Source organism: Nyctibius grandis, chromosome 10 (assembly GCF_013368605.1).
Source record: "Nyctibius grandis isolate bNycGra1 chromosome 10, bNycGra1.pri, whole genome shotgun sequence".
Taxonomy (NCBI): Eukaryota; Metazoa; Chordata; class Aves; order Nyctibiiformes; family Nyctibiidae; genus Nyctibius; species Nyctibius grandis.
In genome coordinates, this window is record NC_090667.1 from 14760009 (window position 1) to 14774510 (window position 14502).

A 14502-nucleotide genomic window follows, 5' to 3' on the forward strand; every position below is an offset into this window, starting at 1 on the left:
GCTCACACTGTACAGTGCCAAGCGTGTTCCCAGCCATGTTCAATAATCTGTTAAGGCACGTTAATTACGGGTTCAACACTTTCACACCTTGTGACACAGTAGTAAAGCACTTAATGTAAAACAAATTCCAGCGTGACACAAGAAGTCTCAACTAATTGTGGAAGTCCTGCCTGCACACACGCATACGTAAACGCACATACATGCTTCTCTGCGAAGCATGACGAGCAAAGACAACCTTGACACGTGGATTACAAGCACAATGACTGCGATTATTTTCTCAAAAGAGCACCACAAGAAACGCGGCTGCTTTCAAACACAGCCTGACACAAAACCGCTTCAGCGACTTCCACAGAATTGTACTTCACCCGATTACACACAAGCACATCACTATTAATTTTGGCTATTTACTGCCAGGGGTGAAACGGGTGCATGGGCATATTTTTTTTTTGCAAGAATTTTGCAAGATGAAGAGTAATCTTTACAGGAGAGAAAAGTGATGGGCAAAAGCTGACAGAGAAGAGAGCCAGTCTAACTCCCAGGTTCAGGCTGCAAGAATGAATGCAGAGTCCCTTGCGCCATGAGCACGTCTCTTACCTACTGATCTGCTGAAGACAAAAGGGTTTTCTTCTTTTCAGAAACTGGACACTTGTAGCTCGTTGGGTCAGTCACACAAAGCTTCCCTGCTGCCAAAGGTATTTTTTTTCTCCTCGGGTTTTTGTTGTTGTTGTTTGGTTTTTTACCCCAGAGAGTAAAGGGCAGAACAGTGGATTCAGCAGGGGCAAAGGGTGGAATTCGAGACTCAACAGGCGAGCTGCAGAGCTCTCTCCAAAAGATGATGTATTTCAAGGCGCTTTCACTTGCAAATCCTTCTTCATCCTCAGTGTCAATAAAACCGGAGAGGGGGGCAGTAAACTTTTTTAACTGCAGAAATAAACCGGACTCCACAGAAAGGGGAATACGATATGAACTGAGTTTGTGGATCGACTTTTTCTTTTATTAAAAATAAATATACTTTCAGACAGGCAATCGAGATAGACGGATAAAAATCCAACAGGTCAGACAGGACCTGCCCGCACCCCCGGAAGGAGGATAGCGGTACCTCAAGAACGGCAGAATAAACAAAAAGAAGGGAAACTCCGCGTCCCGGTGGAGGCGGCCCGGCGCAGGCTCCGCTGTCAGCGGCAGCGCCCGCGGGCCCGGCAGGGAAGGGCGGCCCGCAGCATCGCGGCGGGGGGAGGCTGCTCTGCTCCGCGCCGCTCCGCGCCTCCTTCTCCGCGGTTACCTGTGCGCTGCGGGGCGAGGCGAGCACGGCGGAGCCGCGGGGCCGGGCGCGGGGCTGGGGCGGCAGCGTCCCCCGCACAGGCTCCCCCCGGCACGGGCTCGCAGCGGCCTGCACACAGCGGCGGGCAGGGCCGGCCCGGGCAGCTCCGCTCCCTCCTCCGCCTCCTTCCGCCTGGCTGTGCGGCGCGGCGGCCCCGCGGGACGGCGCTGGGCCGGGGCGGGCAGGAAGCGCCGCACCGCCCCCGCCCCCGCCCGGGACCGCCCCCGCCCCGGCGGCACCGCCCCCGCCCCGGCACCGCCCATCGCTCCGCCGGCGGCGGCGGCGCGGGGCTGCCCCGGCCGCTATTGTGTGCGGGGCGGCGGCGGGGCAGCCGGTGCCGTCCCGGGAGAGCAGCGCTCGCCGCGCCCCGCGGGAGCGGCGCCTCCGCAGAGCCGCCGGCGGTGGCCCCCGCCGCTGCCCCGCGGGAGCGAGCTCCGGGCGGCCGCTGTGGCAGCGCAGGCCCTCGGGCGGCGGCGGAGCTCCGGGCGGCGCGCAGGCACGGCTCGGCCTGGCAGCGCATCCCGCCGGACTGCCCGGCCGCACCTCGGCCGAGGCACCGGGGAGCTCCGGCCGTGCCACCCGTTACCGTGTGTGAGCCCGACGTGCCCCAGCCAGCCCCGCTCAGCGCCGGGGGGCCGTAGGGACTGCGTGTGACTAGTCACTTCATCACCCGCAGAAGCGTTCACAGGAGTTAGCCCCAAGGTCTCAAAACCATTCTGCTCCGTCAGTGGAGTTTAATGGGTTTATACCAACGCACACCAGCCAAGGATCTGACTCACCCGCTTTTTGCTGGCCAAATGCTGAAAATAATTGAAAGCGTGGCAAGAACTGATCATGACTAACTGCGTATAAGCACGATATTAGAGGAGCTTCCTGCATGTAATGTTCTGCTTCAAACTAAAATACGTATCGTGTAGTCTTCCAAGGCTCAGTCTATCGTAACAGCAAGCACCCACCGATCTCTGCTACCCTGACACCGCTGGATCTAACGGCTGCTGCAGAAAGAGGAGATGGAAGAGACTTCAGTTTGGCTTTAAACATGTAACAACCTTTAAAGAAAAACATGAACATATCACCTTTGTGCATATCTCCCCATTCAACAGCAGCCAGTCAAAGGATCCCAAAATGTTGATAAAAAGAAAGGCTTAAGCCAGTCTCCCTGTTTTGGAAGATCTACCAGCACCTGGTAATGGCAATAACGCAGTCATCTCCACAGTGGTACCAACCTCTGTACCAGAGAGGCAAAGCTCTTCTTCTAAAAAGGGGTAAAAAGCAACCTTAACTTCTAGCCTGGTGCCTGTAATCAGGACAAACGCCCAGTCTAAACAAGGCGTGAGATAACAAACTGGTCCTTCGTTAGGGACGTATTTGTGTACAAACAATGGCACCTTGCCTTCCTCACAATCCACCTCCTCCTCTGGCTTCTGCATGCAATGCACTCGAATCCTCCCCGTGAGGTCAGTCCTGCCCGCGAATGCAGAGGACTATCTCAGAGTGACACCTTCTACCAGTCACCTCCCTCCTGTTCACTAACTTGTAATTTCAAGAAAGAGCAAAACAAGAAGTGAGAGATGCTGTTACGGTGTGTCCACAGCTGATTTAACACACTAAGGCCTGAACACGCAAATAATCCCAGGTTGGTAAGGTTTGGCCATAAAATGACACCAGTTTCCAAAAGTATTAAATGTGCAAAAACTGGCCACATGTCAAATCCTTGCACTGTGAAACTTGGCCTGCTGGAGTTCAGTAGGGCTCTTCGAGTGAGAGAACATAATTCAGCCATTTACCTTTTAATTGCTCTAAGCAAACGAATCCTTTCCAACATTCCCAACTCTTAACATGGAAAAGAAAGATCTGGGAAAAAATGCAGGAAGTCACATTTCAGAAATCCCAAATGCAGCATATATAAACATCTTTTTTTTCCCCTTGTAACTGACATTTGTTCAGTGGAACAAATGTAGAAACACATGTAAACAGTTCATTAACATCCCATAACCTTACGGTTTGCAAACGCAAAAAAAAGACAAGGCAGAACAAGCTAATGAGGCACATATTGGCTAGATGCTGTGGGGTGGAGTTGTAAGGGAAATACATAGCTACAGCGAGTTAGAGAGTTATAAACTATGCTTCCACACACATCCTGTCTCCCTCCCACACGCTAAAAGAAAATAGTGAGGAGTAAAGAGAGAAGGTAGAGTCATCAGGAAAGTAAAATATTGCTTAATGCAGACCCTGAAAAGCAGCTAGCCTGGCCCGAGGCAGATTAACCTCAACTCATCTGCCGCTGTTTATTCCACAGAGCACTAGGGCTGCTCGTGTTTAACCCACACAACTGGAGAGAACAGCTTTATGGGAACTGGAAAAGAACAAAGATGCATGAAATCCGCATTCTCTTCCTTAAAATATTCTCCCCCTGCATCCTCCCTTCACCCAGCTCCCCGCCCAGCCCCGTCCTCAGGAGCTCCAGCACACATCTGAACGGCTGCCAGTGGAGGAAGCGAGCAGTTTCCATACACACATCACGCCACAATGTGGGAATTCAGGAAACAACACAAGAAAGGGGTTCCTAATAACTGTTCCAGCGTACTCGGGCCAATTTATGCAATCATACAAAGGTCACAGTAGATGTGTTAAAAAGCACAAAAGATAAATGCCACAACGGCAACTAGTTCAAGGCAGGAAAATAAATCTCGGGCTTACGAAGTGTTTGGATGACCTGGAATTGCTCCACCTACAATTTTTTAAGAGGTTGTCCTTCACATTCTTTAAAATTCCTCCATCTTAAAGTTCCTCCCTCCAGGAATCGCTGTAGCTCCGCCGTCCTTTGTCCACAGCAGCTGGAGCTCAGGAAGCTGCTGATATTATCCCTCACGTACAGAGAGAAATCACCGCTCAGCCCTGCGTCCATTCAGTGCAGCTGAGAGGGGTGTAAATTAATTTCCATGGACCTCTGATCTCGGGCCAGTTTAGCAGAGCTTTCCTTCTTGCACATAAAAATAAATTGTTAACAGTGCTCAGAAGTGCCATTTAGCTCTTGGGACCGGACAGGACATCCCTACCACCACCAAAGCGGGGGGTTCTCTGTCTAGTCTGTAAATACGCTGTTGGGTGAAATAATGGCCCTACAGTACACAAACAATAATGCAAGCCATAGTAAAAGAAGAGTAAGAGGAGGAGACGAGGCCAAGTTTACTAGGTGAGCAGGAGCAAGGAATAGGTAATTCTGATAAGGGAGATTACTTTATCTTTCTTGCCATAGAAGCCAAATAGCTTGACAGATCAGCACCCAGGGCCTTCAGGGTGGTCATGGCCATTTTTAAGTTGTATTTAGAGGATTTGATGTTGCTGCTATATCCAGCCCTGAGCTGTAACAAACCCTGAAAGGCTCCCTCAGGTCCTGCCATTGGGTATGGCTGGAGACCAGCTACGATTTCTGAAGAGAAACAAAATCAATCTGAAAGACATGAGACTGAGGCATGAATTGTATGTAAAACCAGTTATCTTTCACCAACAGATGGTGATGTCAGGCATTCACAGACCAACACCACCAGAAATTACTACCATGAAACCTGACATGCTCGGAATCACTAGAAAAATTCTACTTTTCAAAACACAAGAGCAGGAACAGTTATGCACTATGTATTCCTCTGTCCTTCACTAATTGCTGTGTCTTTCTACACGAGGTTATTATTCTACCACTTCTACATAATACAACTTTAATGACCACACAACTTCTGGAAGGGAAGTAATTGCTACAGAGACTTTTGCGTAGCCAACTTCACGTCCTGTCTATATTGCGATTTACACTGTAACGTGGCTCCTGCTCATCTGAGGTTTTGTATGCTACTGCGTGTGAAGAGTTTTAAAAGTATATCTGTCTGGATGGCAGCTCTAATGGAGTGTAACTCAAGTTCAGCATGGTTCCTTGGGTCAGGAAGGGGAAGAAATGGAACAGCTTACCCCAGTGAAATACAATCTAGAGGTCAGCAGCGATGTGTCACCCATGAGTTGATTGATCAGGTACCACCTGTAAAGAGAATTATTCTAACTGCTGAACCTTGGCCCCTTTTTATCCAGAATTTTGGAAGAAAGCTGTGGAACCAGAACAGTGATAAACAACTGCCAACTATGGAAAAATAAATGTTTCAGCTTTGCTCTAAACGCGTTCACACCCCAGTCCCCTAGATTTAAATGTAGTTTTGGCAAAATGAGGACAGCAGGGTTAGCCTGGACAAAGGGATTTCCTTACGAGACACTGTTCTTCTCCCAAAGAAGGCCCTGTAAGCCTTTAACTGGTGTCTATTGTACATTAACAACCCTGACGTACAGAAGTTGACCATCTCCCTTGTTTCTCTGCACTCTTGCCTCTCGTGCCTCTTTACAAAAAGACGTCTCTTCAAAATCTGCTGAAATGAATTAAAAGATTCCCTTAACTTCAATGGATTTGGATCAGAGTGAACTGTAAGAGCAACCTGCACTTCAGCACAGTCTTTGTTTGCTCTCGATGACTAAAGAATGTATGAAATCACAAGAGAGTGAGGCGTACAGCAGGTTCTGCAGCAAAAAACAGATTTGATAATCCTGCTATTTCAATGACCATAAAGATTAAGAGGGGAAAACCACAGCCGATTTGAAACCAAAAAGCCCAACCTCTTCACAGGCTCCAGGACTTCTAAGGTGCAACTGTATTGATAAATACCATGGGGACGGGGGAGAGGGGGGGATTTTTGATTTAAAGCTTTTGCAACTTGTTTTTAATATTGATGTTGGAAGCAGACTCAGAACTGAGAAATGAAAGAGGCCCAACCAAAAGTAATCTTTAGCTGGAAGCAACCTTCCATTGCCTGGGAAGGTTCAAAGTATGGTCGCAGTGAAACAATGAGCTCCATATAAATGCTAGAGCTCTACTAGTTGTAGGAGCAGGGCCATCTTCCCCTACTACATAGAAGCTGTACTGAACAGTAAACAGATTGTTTTGAACATGAAATTAAAGAAGAGAAATGAAAGGAGAAATAATGTTATGTACAAAAAAAGGTCAAATGCATTGGAACAAAATATATGACATTCTGTTAAATAATTGCTTCAAAAAGTGGCAATTATAATTTTTTGAGCACATAGTTGTGCTGCTAAAAATGATCTTTCTCCTGTAGTAAGCTACAAAAAGACTGATAATCAGAGACAGCAAGATTATCAAGTTACAGATAATTGATTAACATTCCATTTTCACCAAAATGAAAAACTAAAAATAGAATTATGGAACAAAGTCTGATTTGGCTTTACAATCAATTTCAGAAGATGCTGCCGCATCCTGGAAGAGCACCAGCACTCTCTGCTGGTGATCGTCGTTCAATAGTTATCTCGAGGAAAAATGAGGAATGAAAATGCATTATAGTTTTGACATGGAATGCCATTTTTGTTTTAAATGGATGATTAATTAGATCCATATCAATGTAGCAAACAGCAACTCTAGGAGCTAGTTACATCTTTGGAAACAACACGGTCATTACTAAGAAGTGTATTTACTCTGGGCAATCATCATTCACTGGAATAAATTCCACTGTTGCACATAGACATCTGATGTTTAATGCTTCTCTCTGCAGAAGGCACTTCTGCTGTGCTGTAGCACAAAGACAAGCTGGTGTGAGAAGTTCCCATGATGCCAAATCCCTTGGCTCCACCCTGACTTTCCATCAGTTTTAGAGCTACGCCAAGAAAAACAGCTCTTCTTAAAAAAGTCCTAGCGTAGCACCAACGTCTTCCCCTACGGTAGTCACAGTGGAAATGCTGCTGTGTTTTAATCAAAGCAAACCTGCTTCCAGCCCTGTCTCTGTTACACCCTTCGCCAGGAAGCTGGAAAACCTTTGACTCCCTCTCCCCAGCAAGCACCCAAGCCCTGTCCGCACCCCTCGTGGGTTACTTGACCGCATCTGAGCCAGAGACTGCACAGGGACAAACAGATCAGGAGCAAAAAAAACAACAAAACCAAAGCCAAGTACCTAAGTGACAGCTGTCCCAGTTTCCAAACTATGCACGGATCAGGCATCAGTAAGAAGGGTTAAAGACTGGCAAATTGAATCCATGTGCAGCTCATGAAAGTGTGGGAAACAAAAGAGACAATGTGAATTAAGGACAGAGTATTCATCAGCAAAGGGCTCAAGTTTCTTGGCTTTTGCCGGTCTGCTTCCCAATGGCCATTTCTCAAGGTAGCTTTTTGTCCTTTAGTTTTGAACATAGTCCTGGAAAGACATTACACTCTTTCTTAGCTAACAAACTAAAGCTCAGTACATGTTGAACTGCTTAAAATATTTTGTCTTTTTAATTCCCTGGGGGTAAGAGGGGATAACAACGTCAGAGATGGGGTTTTTCTGCTGGGCTACAGTGGGCTTTGGATCAGAGCTTCATATGACATACCTGATCCAAAGACCTCAGACACCTTCATAAATATTCATTTATGCTATGGTATTAAATACATAAAGAAATCCAATGTTTAAAAATCTTCTGACTTCACAGTGTTTGGGATGCTGAAGAGATTCAGTTTACAGCAGCAATGTTAGGTTGGAGAAAGGGGTCCCAGTTATTCACGGAGAGAGGCCTGGGGTCTCCAGTTTTTTCCACTTGAGGGGCACAGTCAACCCTCATAGCAGGTGGAGTGTGCAGCCACGGCTGAATTAAACGATGTGGGAGCGTGAGCGACACCAGTGATACCCAGTGCTCCCAAAGCCCTGGGGTAGGTCTATACCCCTCCATCATGTGGGCGACACCCAGAGCAAGACTGCAAATCCCCTGGTACCCAGGGCCAGTATTTTGAAAGCAGCTCCGCATCTGGTAGGACATAAATACCAGTTCAGGATCTGCTTCATAAGGTCCCTACGTATAAGCTGAATCTTGAAAATCTGACCTTTGCTTCTTCAGAAAAATCTGTATTTTGGTAACCCCCCAGGAACTGATGTGCTGCTCAATCAAGAAAGAGCAGCAATTAGGGTGGAGTTCTGGAAAAAGTTAAAATAGTGGATCAGAAATTGAAACCCAGGGTCTATTTCACTATTTCAATCAGTAGATATCTATATATTCAGTGTAGCAAGATACATAGCGTTTCACTTTGACTGTTTTACTTCATGAAGTAAAAAAATGGGAAGCACAGCTCCTGAATTAGAGAAACAGCTAAGAGCCCTAAAAGGAACAAACACAGTGGTAAAAATCAGTGAGTTTTAACATAGTTATAAGTCAAAATCAGAAATAATAGTTCTAATGCATTCTGCTCCCGACAAACCTCAACTTCTGAAGAGCTTCACATCTGCAGAGAGTCCCAAGGAACTTTTTAAGCATTCAGGGATCACCGACACTTGGCCGAGTGGGACGGAGGGACAGCCAAATGCCGAGCACAGCATCATAAAACACTGCATGAGGAACAGAGATTCCTGCCTAAGGGATCAGAGCAAGTTTCCCATTGTACAGAAGGACAGAAGGTTTCAAACCTGAAGTTTTCTACTTTTCTAGGAAGTAGTATTTTGAACATGACAGGACCCAGCAAGAGATCACTGATGTACAGGGAATGAGAAGATGCTAAAAGCCTTGAGAACTTGAGTAACTATAGGAAACAAACATGATTACTTTTTTTGAAATATTATTAACTATACATGCCAGACTGCTCTTAAATATTCTCTTCCCACATTCATACCCACACCTTTACCTTCGTACCATACAAATTCCGTATTCAGCTCTGTCCCTTGATCATTAATGCAGACTCCTCAGCTTCAGACTTCAAAGAAATGCACGCGTAAGAGTCACAGGCACAGGACTGGAACAGCGTCAAAGCCTCCCTGTGCAGGAACCTCCATCTTCTGTTTGAGTTCACTGTACAAATATCTCGTTCTATCAAGACTAGGAAATTCAATGATTTATGTAGGGCTTCCCACAGATTAAGTTAATAAGGGAACCCAACAGTGCCTCATCTCCTTCCGCCTTCCAAACACTGGTAAATGAAAGGAAATGGGAATGTCTCCTGGGGTAAGGGAAAGACGTGAGCGCTCTACAAATGTGCAAGGGAAGAAACCAAAGGCTTCATTGTGTGGATATGCACTTCTCCAGGAACCCTCTTCCCTTCTCCTCCCTCCCGTAAGTGGCATATGAGAATGTTCTTAGGGAAACTTGGTTCAATTGCAAAGCCTCACCCACACCGAACCGATCATCACCTCCAACAGGGGTGTTTTAGTTTTCTTCCTCCTTTTTCTTTTATATTTTTCCTTCCCTTGTCCCTCCCCTCTTTTTTTCTGTTCTCACTCTCCCTCTTTCTGCTGCTCAAAATGTCTGCACTCCCTGCTTCCTTATTGCTGGAGGTTCCCTTCTGTCATTTGTAGTACATTTCCAGTACCACCAGCATTACTCGGAGCTCCAGTCATGCCTTACTAGGCAAAGTTTCCAGCATATAAGACTGAATTACAGTTTAACACAATACAAATGAAGAAATTACAGCACAGATATAGATCAAGATATAGGTCTCTCCAAGACCCTGAGGGACTCAGGGACTCATTTTAATGTAACTTGCAATCAACATCCCTTTGAGTTACATTTGAAAATTACACCAGCATTCCCTGGCCAAGATTAAGCCCCATCACGAGACAGGCAGAAAGGCAGGCTGGCCTTTTTCAGCCTTATTGGTGGCTGCTCATACACCGCCAACTTGCAAGGAAACTACCCAACACCAAACTAACACAGGTGCCGCTTCTTTAGTGGTAAGAAAGCTGCCATGGGTCATCCAGTTCAGGCATTTTCATCAACAAGATGGTCTACACTTGCTCTGAGCTAAGTTAGACTTTACAATGGTAACGTGTGAGAAGCTCTTGTAGATACGCTTCAAAGTGCCTTCATCAGCCTTATGATCCCTCATAAAATATTGGGCTCAAGTGACAGTACTGATGGTAGATAGTGTTACAGAGCAATGATTTACTTACTGAGAAGGTGAACTATAAAGCCAAACTCAGAAATTTCTCTGCCTAATGAGAACATGGCAATTAGGTCATTGCTGAACACGGCGTAACCACAAATTGGAGCAAAAACATTCCCACAGAGTAAGTAATACGTGAGAGCAGGTATTTGGAATGAGAACAAGGATTGCATCCATGTAGCCCTACTGCTGAATTACACAGATAAACAGTGGTCCTGAGATGATCAGCTTCCAGTGGGGACATGCAGGTCGGGATACACAGACCCAGTTTAGCACAAGCAATCTAGAGCCTAAATTCCCAAACATGAAAGCTCACATCCTACTTTGATGAAATTTGACAAGGTGTTCAGAGCAAGTTTCGGGGTCAGAATTCTATTTAGGTCGTAGACGAACCGGATCCAGGCCACAACCTTCTTTGTATCTTCTGGACTCTAGCTGGAGCAATGCTTCTAATTTCCAATAACTATTTCTGCTAAAAACCTAAATTAGTTCTCCGCCTAACCTTGCTCAGTTCAGGCTGTACATTTTGGTAAGCCGCCGAACACGAGACCTTTATTCAAATGACAAGATAGGGGACTTCAATAGGAGAACACTCTCCAGACTGCTTTTGGTCACTGCAACTCCCCGACCCTCTCCCTCCCTTGGGTCCTGCACAGGCATGTGGAAGTACCTGCTGGTGGGGCAGACAGGTCAGGAGAGTGAAGATTTGCAGCTTAATGGGATACTGTTCTGATCAGGGAGATTAGGTTACAAGGCTGTGCCTTTGAGGACTGGCTTCTTCAGTGTGGCACTTCGGTTTATGACTGGGGATTTCTTTTAATTAGGTTGTACTCTTAATTATTTATGACCTATATTATCTGCAGAAGCTGCCCAAAACCTAAGCCTTAATAAGGATAATTGGAATAATCATGTTTTTACCTCTTTTGTAAAGCACCTTGAGCCTTACTGATGAGAAATGCTAGGACAGGATTAGATGCTTAATGAAAAATTATCATTGAAAAGTGGAATAAAAATGAAAAGTGAACTAAAATGGGATTTACTATTTTACACTGCATTAGGGCTGAATTGAGGATCATTTATCAGAGGCAAGACAGAAAAGTTTAACCTGAAAATTGAATGGGGATCTTCTTTACGCGTCTCACAATGGGAGATTCCAGGCAAGGATGCCAAGGGCTAGAGCCTGGGCCTGAATGTTGTGAGAAGTCAGAACAGCCCCCCACGAGCCTGCACTATGGAGGTGCTGAGCTGTCCTACCGCATGCTGGCGATTCAGTCAGCTCTTGGCTATTTACAGCATCAAGCAAAAGCAGTGGGTGTTTAAGGTCACCCACGTTCCCGTGTCCACCACAGTTCCTCCACCCTAAAGATTTGGCCTTCCAGCCCTCACCTTCCTCAAAAAGTACCCTGGAACAGAGACAGACAGCATTTGTGCTTCTGCTTTGACCATGTGGTAAATCTCACCGTGAGTATTTATGGGCCTACCTCAATCAGTCTCCTAATGAAATACATCATCTTTCAACCTGAGGGCAGACCATGAAGTAGTAGCGGGGACGGCTAAACCCAGAGCCTCAAGAGGCTGGTGGGATCCCCACTCTCTACCAGGCAAGGATGCAAACCCAAAGCTTTGTGGATTATCACCCTCAGCTCACATTTTGTTCTCTCAGAGATCAAAGCAGGAAGATTTGGAGTCACTTCTGCTTAATTCAGAGTTTGGGCAGATGCGGATCAGCTCCTGTGGGTGTTTGGGGCTGACAAGGACAGGGACTCTGGAGGGAAGAGGAGGGCAGAGCAGGCACCATCTCTTGCAGCTATGTCAGGAGCTCTGGACCTCCTCTGCAGCACTGCAGGTAGCAAAACATCCCCTTGCATTACTTGGACTTGAAAATAGACCCAGGAAGGGACAGGAGGGCTCTGCTCTCTCCTTCTCACTGAATCCTCTGTCCTACAACACACATCTAACAGTCCCCATTACAAGCCCTCACGGCTTTCTCCTCGCCTCGCCGCTTGCCCATGTGACGAGGCTCCCCCGAGAACACCGGGGGTGCCTGCAGTGACCCCCAAATACTGGACGTGGCCGCGGGGTTTGCGGGCTGAGCCACAGAACTGCCCCGCACCCGCCCACCTCGCCCGAGGAGGGAGATGGTCTCCGTGCGGGCAGCGCAGGGACACGGCAGCCCCTGAGGGAGCACCCCCGCCTCGGGGGAGCCGCGGGGCCGTGCGAGGAGAGGGCAGCGCGGGGGGAGGGCCGCATTTACCTCAGGCTGGTACCTCGGGGCGCCGAGGGGAGGGCCGGGGCCACGGCGGCCGTTAGGCGGGAGCCGGCGCGGCGCGCCCCCGCCTCAGCAGCCCCTCCGGCGGGGCAGCCCCAGCGCCGCTCCCCGCTGCACCTGCCCCCGAGCCCGGCATCCCGGCCGGGCGGGGCGGCCGCGGCCCCCTCCTCGTCGCGGTGGGGGCGGCGGGGCAGCAGCCAGCCGCGCTCCCCTCCCGCAGCCGGCCTCGCAGCGGCGGCCCGAGCCACCCCCCCGCTCCGCACCCGCTCCTCACCTCGCGGGCGCCTGCCCCAGCGGCCGCCCGCTCATCCATCTTGCTCCTCTTCTCTCCGAGGTGACAAAGCCGGCATGGCAATGAGAGACACCGAGGAGCTCTGGGAAGTGCCTACCCCAGATTCAGTTATTAACTTTCACCAGGCGGCTGCAACTACCGCACCCGGCATCCCTCGCCGGGCCAGCGCCTGCAAAGGCGGCCGGGAAGTGTAGTGCTCCCGCCCCGCCCGCCGGCGGGAGCTGCCGGCCCGCCTCGCCTGGCCTCACCGCCCGGCCGCTGAGCGGGAGCACCGCCCTCGCTGCGCCGCCCCGGCTCGGAAGGGAGCTGCCTCCGGGAGATCCTTTGGGTTTCCATGGCCTTGGCCGATGGAGAAGAGGTGGTCCAGGCAGGTGCCCCATGGAGGCAGCTCCTCTCCAGCAGGCCGAGGACACGCAGGCATCTGCGGGCTAAAAGCGCAAAAAGCCCTCCATGAAACACCATCTGTGCTGCGAGGCACACCACGAAGGCAGGCGTCAAGGGGAACGCACAGAAAAAGAGGGGACAGAGGCGTTCACCCTTCCCTCCAAGAGAGGGGGAGGCCTTCCCCACCGTCATGGCAGCACTCACAAAATGGCCGCTGCCCACCGGAGGCCCCATCCCTCCGAAAAGCAGAGCCGTCCAGAGCCATCGCAAAAAGTTTTGACGTTTTAGCAGTTGCGAAGGTACGTTTGCCACAGCTGGCCTCCTAGCCAGCCATATCTGCACATATTAAGGATGTCCTGGGCCCCCTCTGCCCCATCAGGGCTGATATCCCTGCATGTAGCCACCAAGTCACCAGTGCTAGGGGGTAACTGCCATTTTTACTAGAGTAACTTTTCTGAGTACCCTTGATTACACATTTTACAACATGGAAATGCTTTCTCTACCTCCTGTAGTTAACAGTAGATTGTAAATTATGCAAGGAGACACCACTATAAGAGCTCACATATTTCAGCCTAAGAGGAGCTTATTTTGTTGACAACAAATTTGAAGACTTTCATGTTGAAATTTTTTATAAGCTCAGCCATAACGATTTAAGCTCTTCACTTTTTATTTCACTTGGCTCTTATTATCAGCCCACTTACATGCTAAATGTATTACCTTCATCACATCATGAGCTTTCTGCAACAGCTTTGTTTTCAATGTCTTCCACAATGTTTCTGACTAGCAACATCCCTTGCCCAAAAAACAGTCTCACAAAAGCAATAAAAATGTAAAAGCAGAACTGTCAAAGATTCATGTCAAAAAAGTTGTCAGAACACATGCAAAAATAATCTAGGAAGACTGGTGGGACTCCAGAGGATGTAAAATTTAACCTTTAGGTGCCTCAAGAATATTTTATCACTGCAATAGCCAGATGCTGAAAAATATTAATAGGCAAAGCTTCAAAAAAAGATCTGGAAACTCTGCCACTCAAGTAATCAGCTGGTAATCAAGTGTACAGCTCTTGCAGTCTCATGTTGAGATGTTTCATCCATTTTTCTATACAACCCATAAAGCTGAGTATCTCTCTGGCCTTGCTGTACAAAGTTTGCTGTGTTGAGCACACGGACCTGAACATCGCATTAGTTACAAGAAGCCGTGTGGAAACAAAAGGACATTTTAAAGATGTGAGTAGGAAGCATCCAAAGTCAGGTGGAAAAATGCTTTTAAGTGCAGACATCTGTGGTCATGGA

The 14502-nt window shown here is 48.2% G+C and overlaps 1 protein-coding gene across 2 annotated transcripts in view; it reads right to left on the reverse strand.

Moving 5' to 3' along the window:
- Window positions 1-12974, reverse strand: part of AMOT (angiomotin) — a 58349-nt gene extending 45375 nt beyond the window's left edge. Inside the window, exon 1 of one of the 2 annotated variants that reach the window (XM_068409011.1) lies at window positions 12809-12974. The gene's annotated coding sequence lies outside the window, so the exon portion shown is untranslated. Of the gene's footprint in view, window positions 1-594; window positions 1440-12808 lie in introns of those variants that run through there. The other variant, XM_068409012.1, reaches the window with a different exon arrangement.
- Window positions 12975-14502: the final 1528 nt, after the last annotated feature.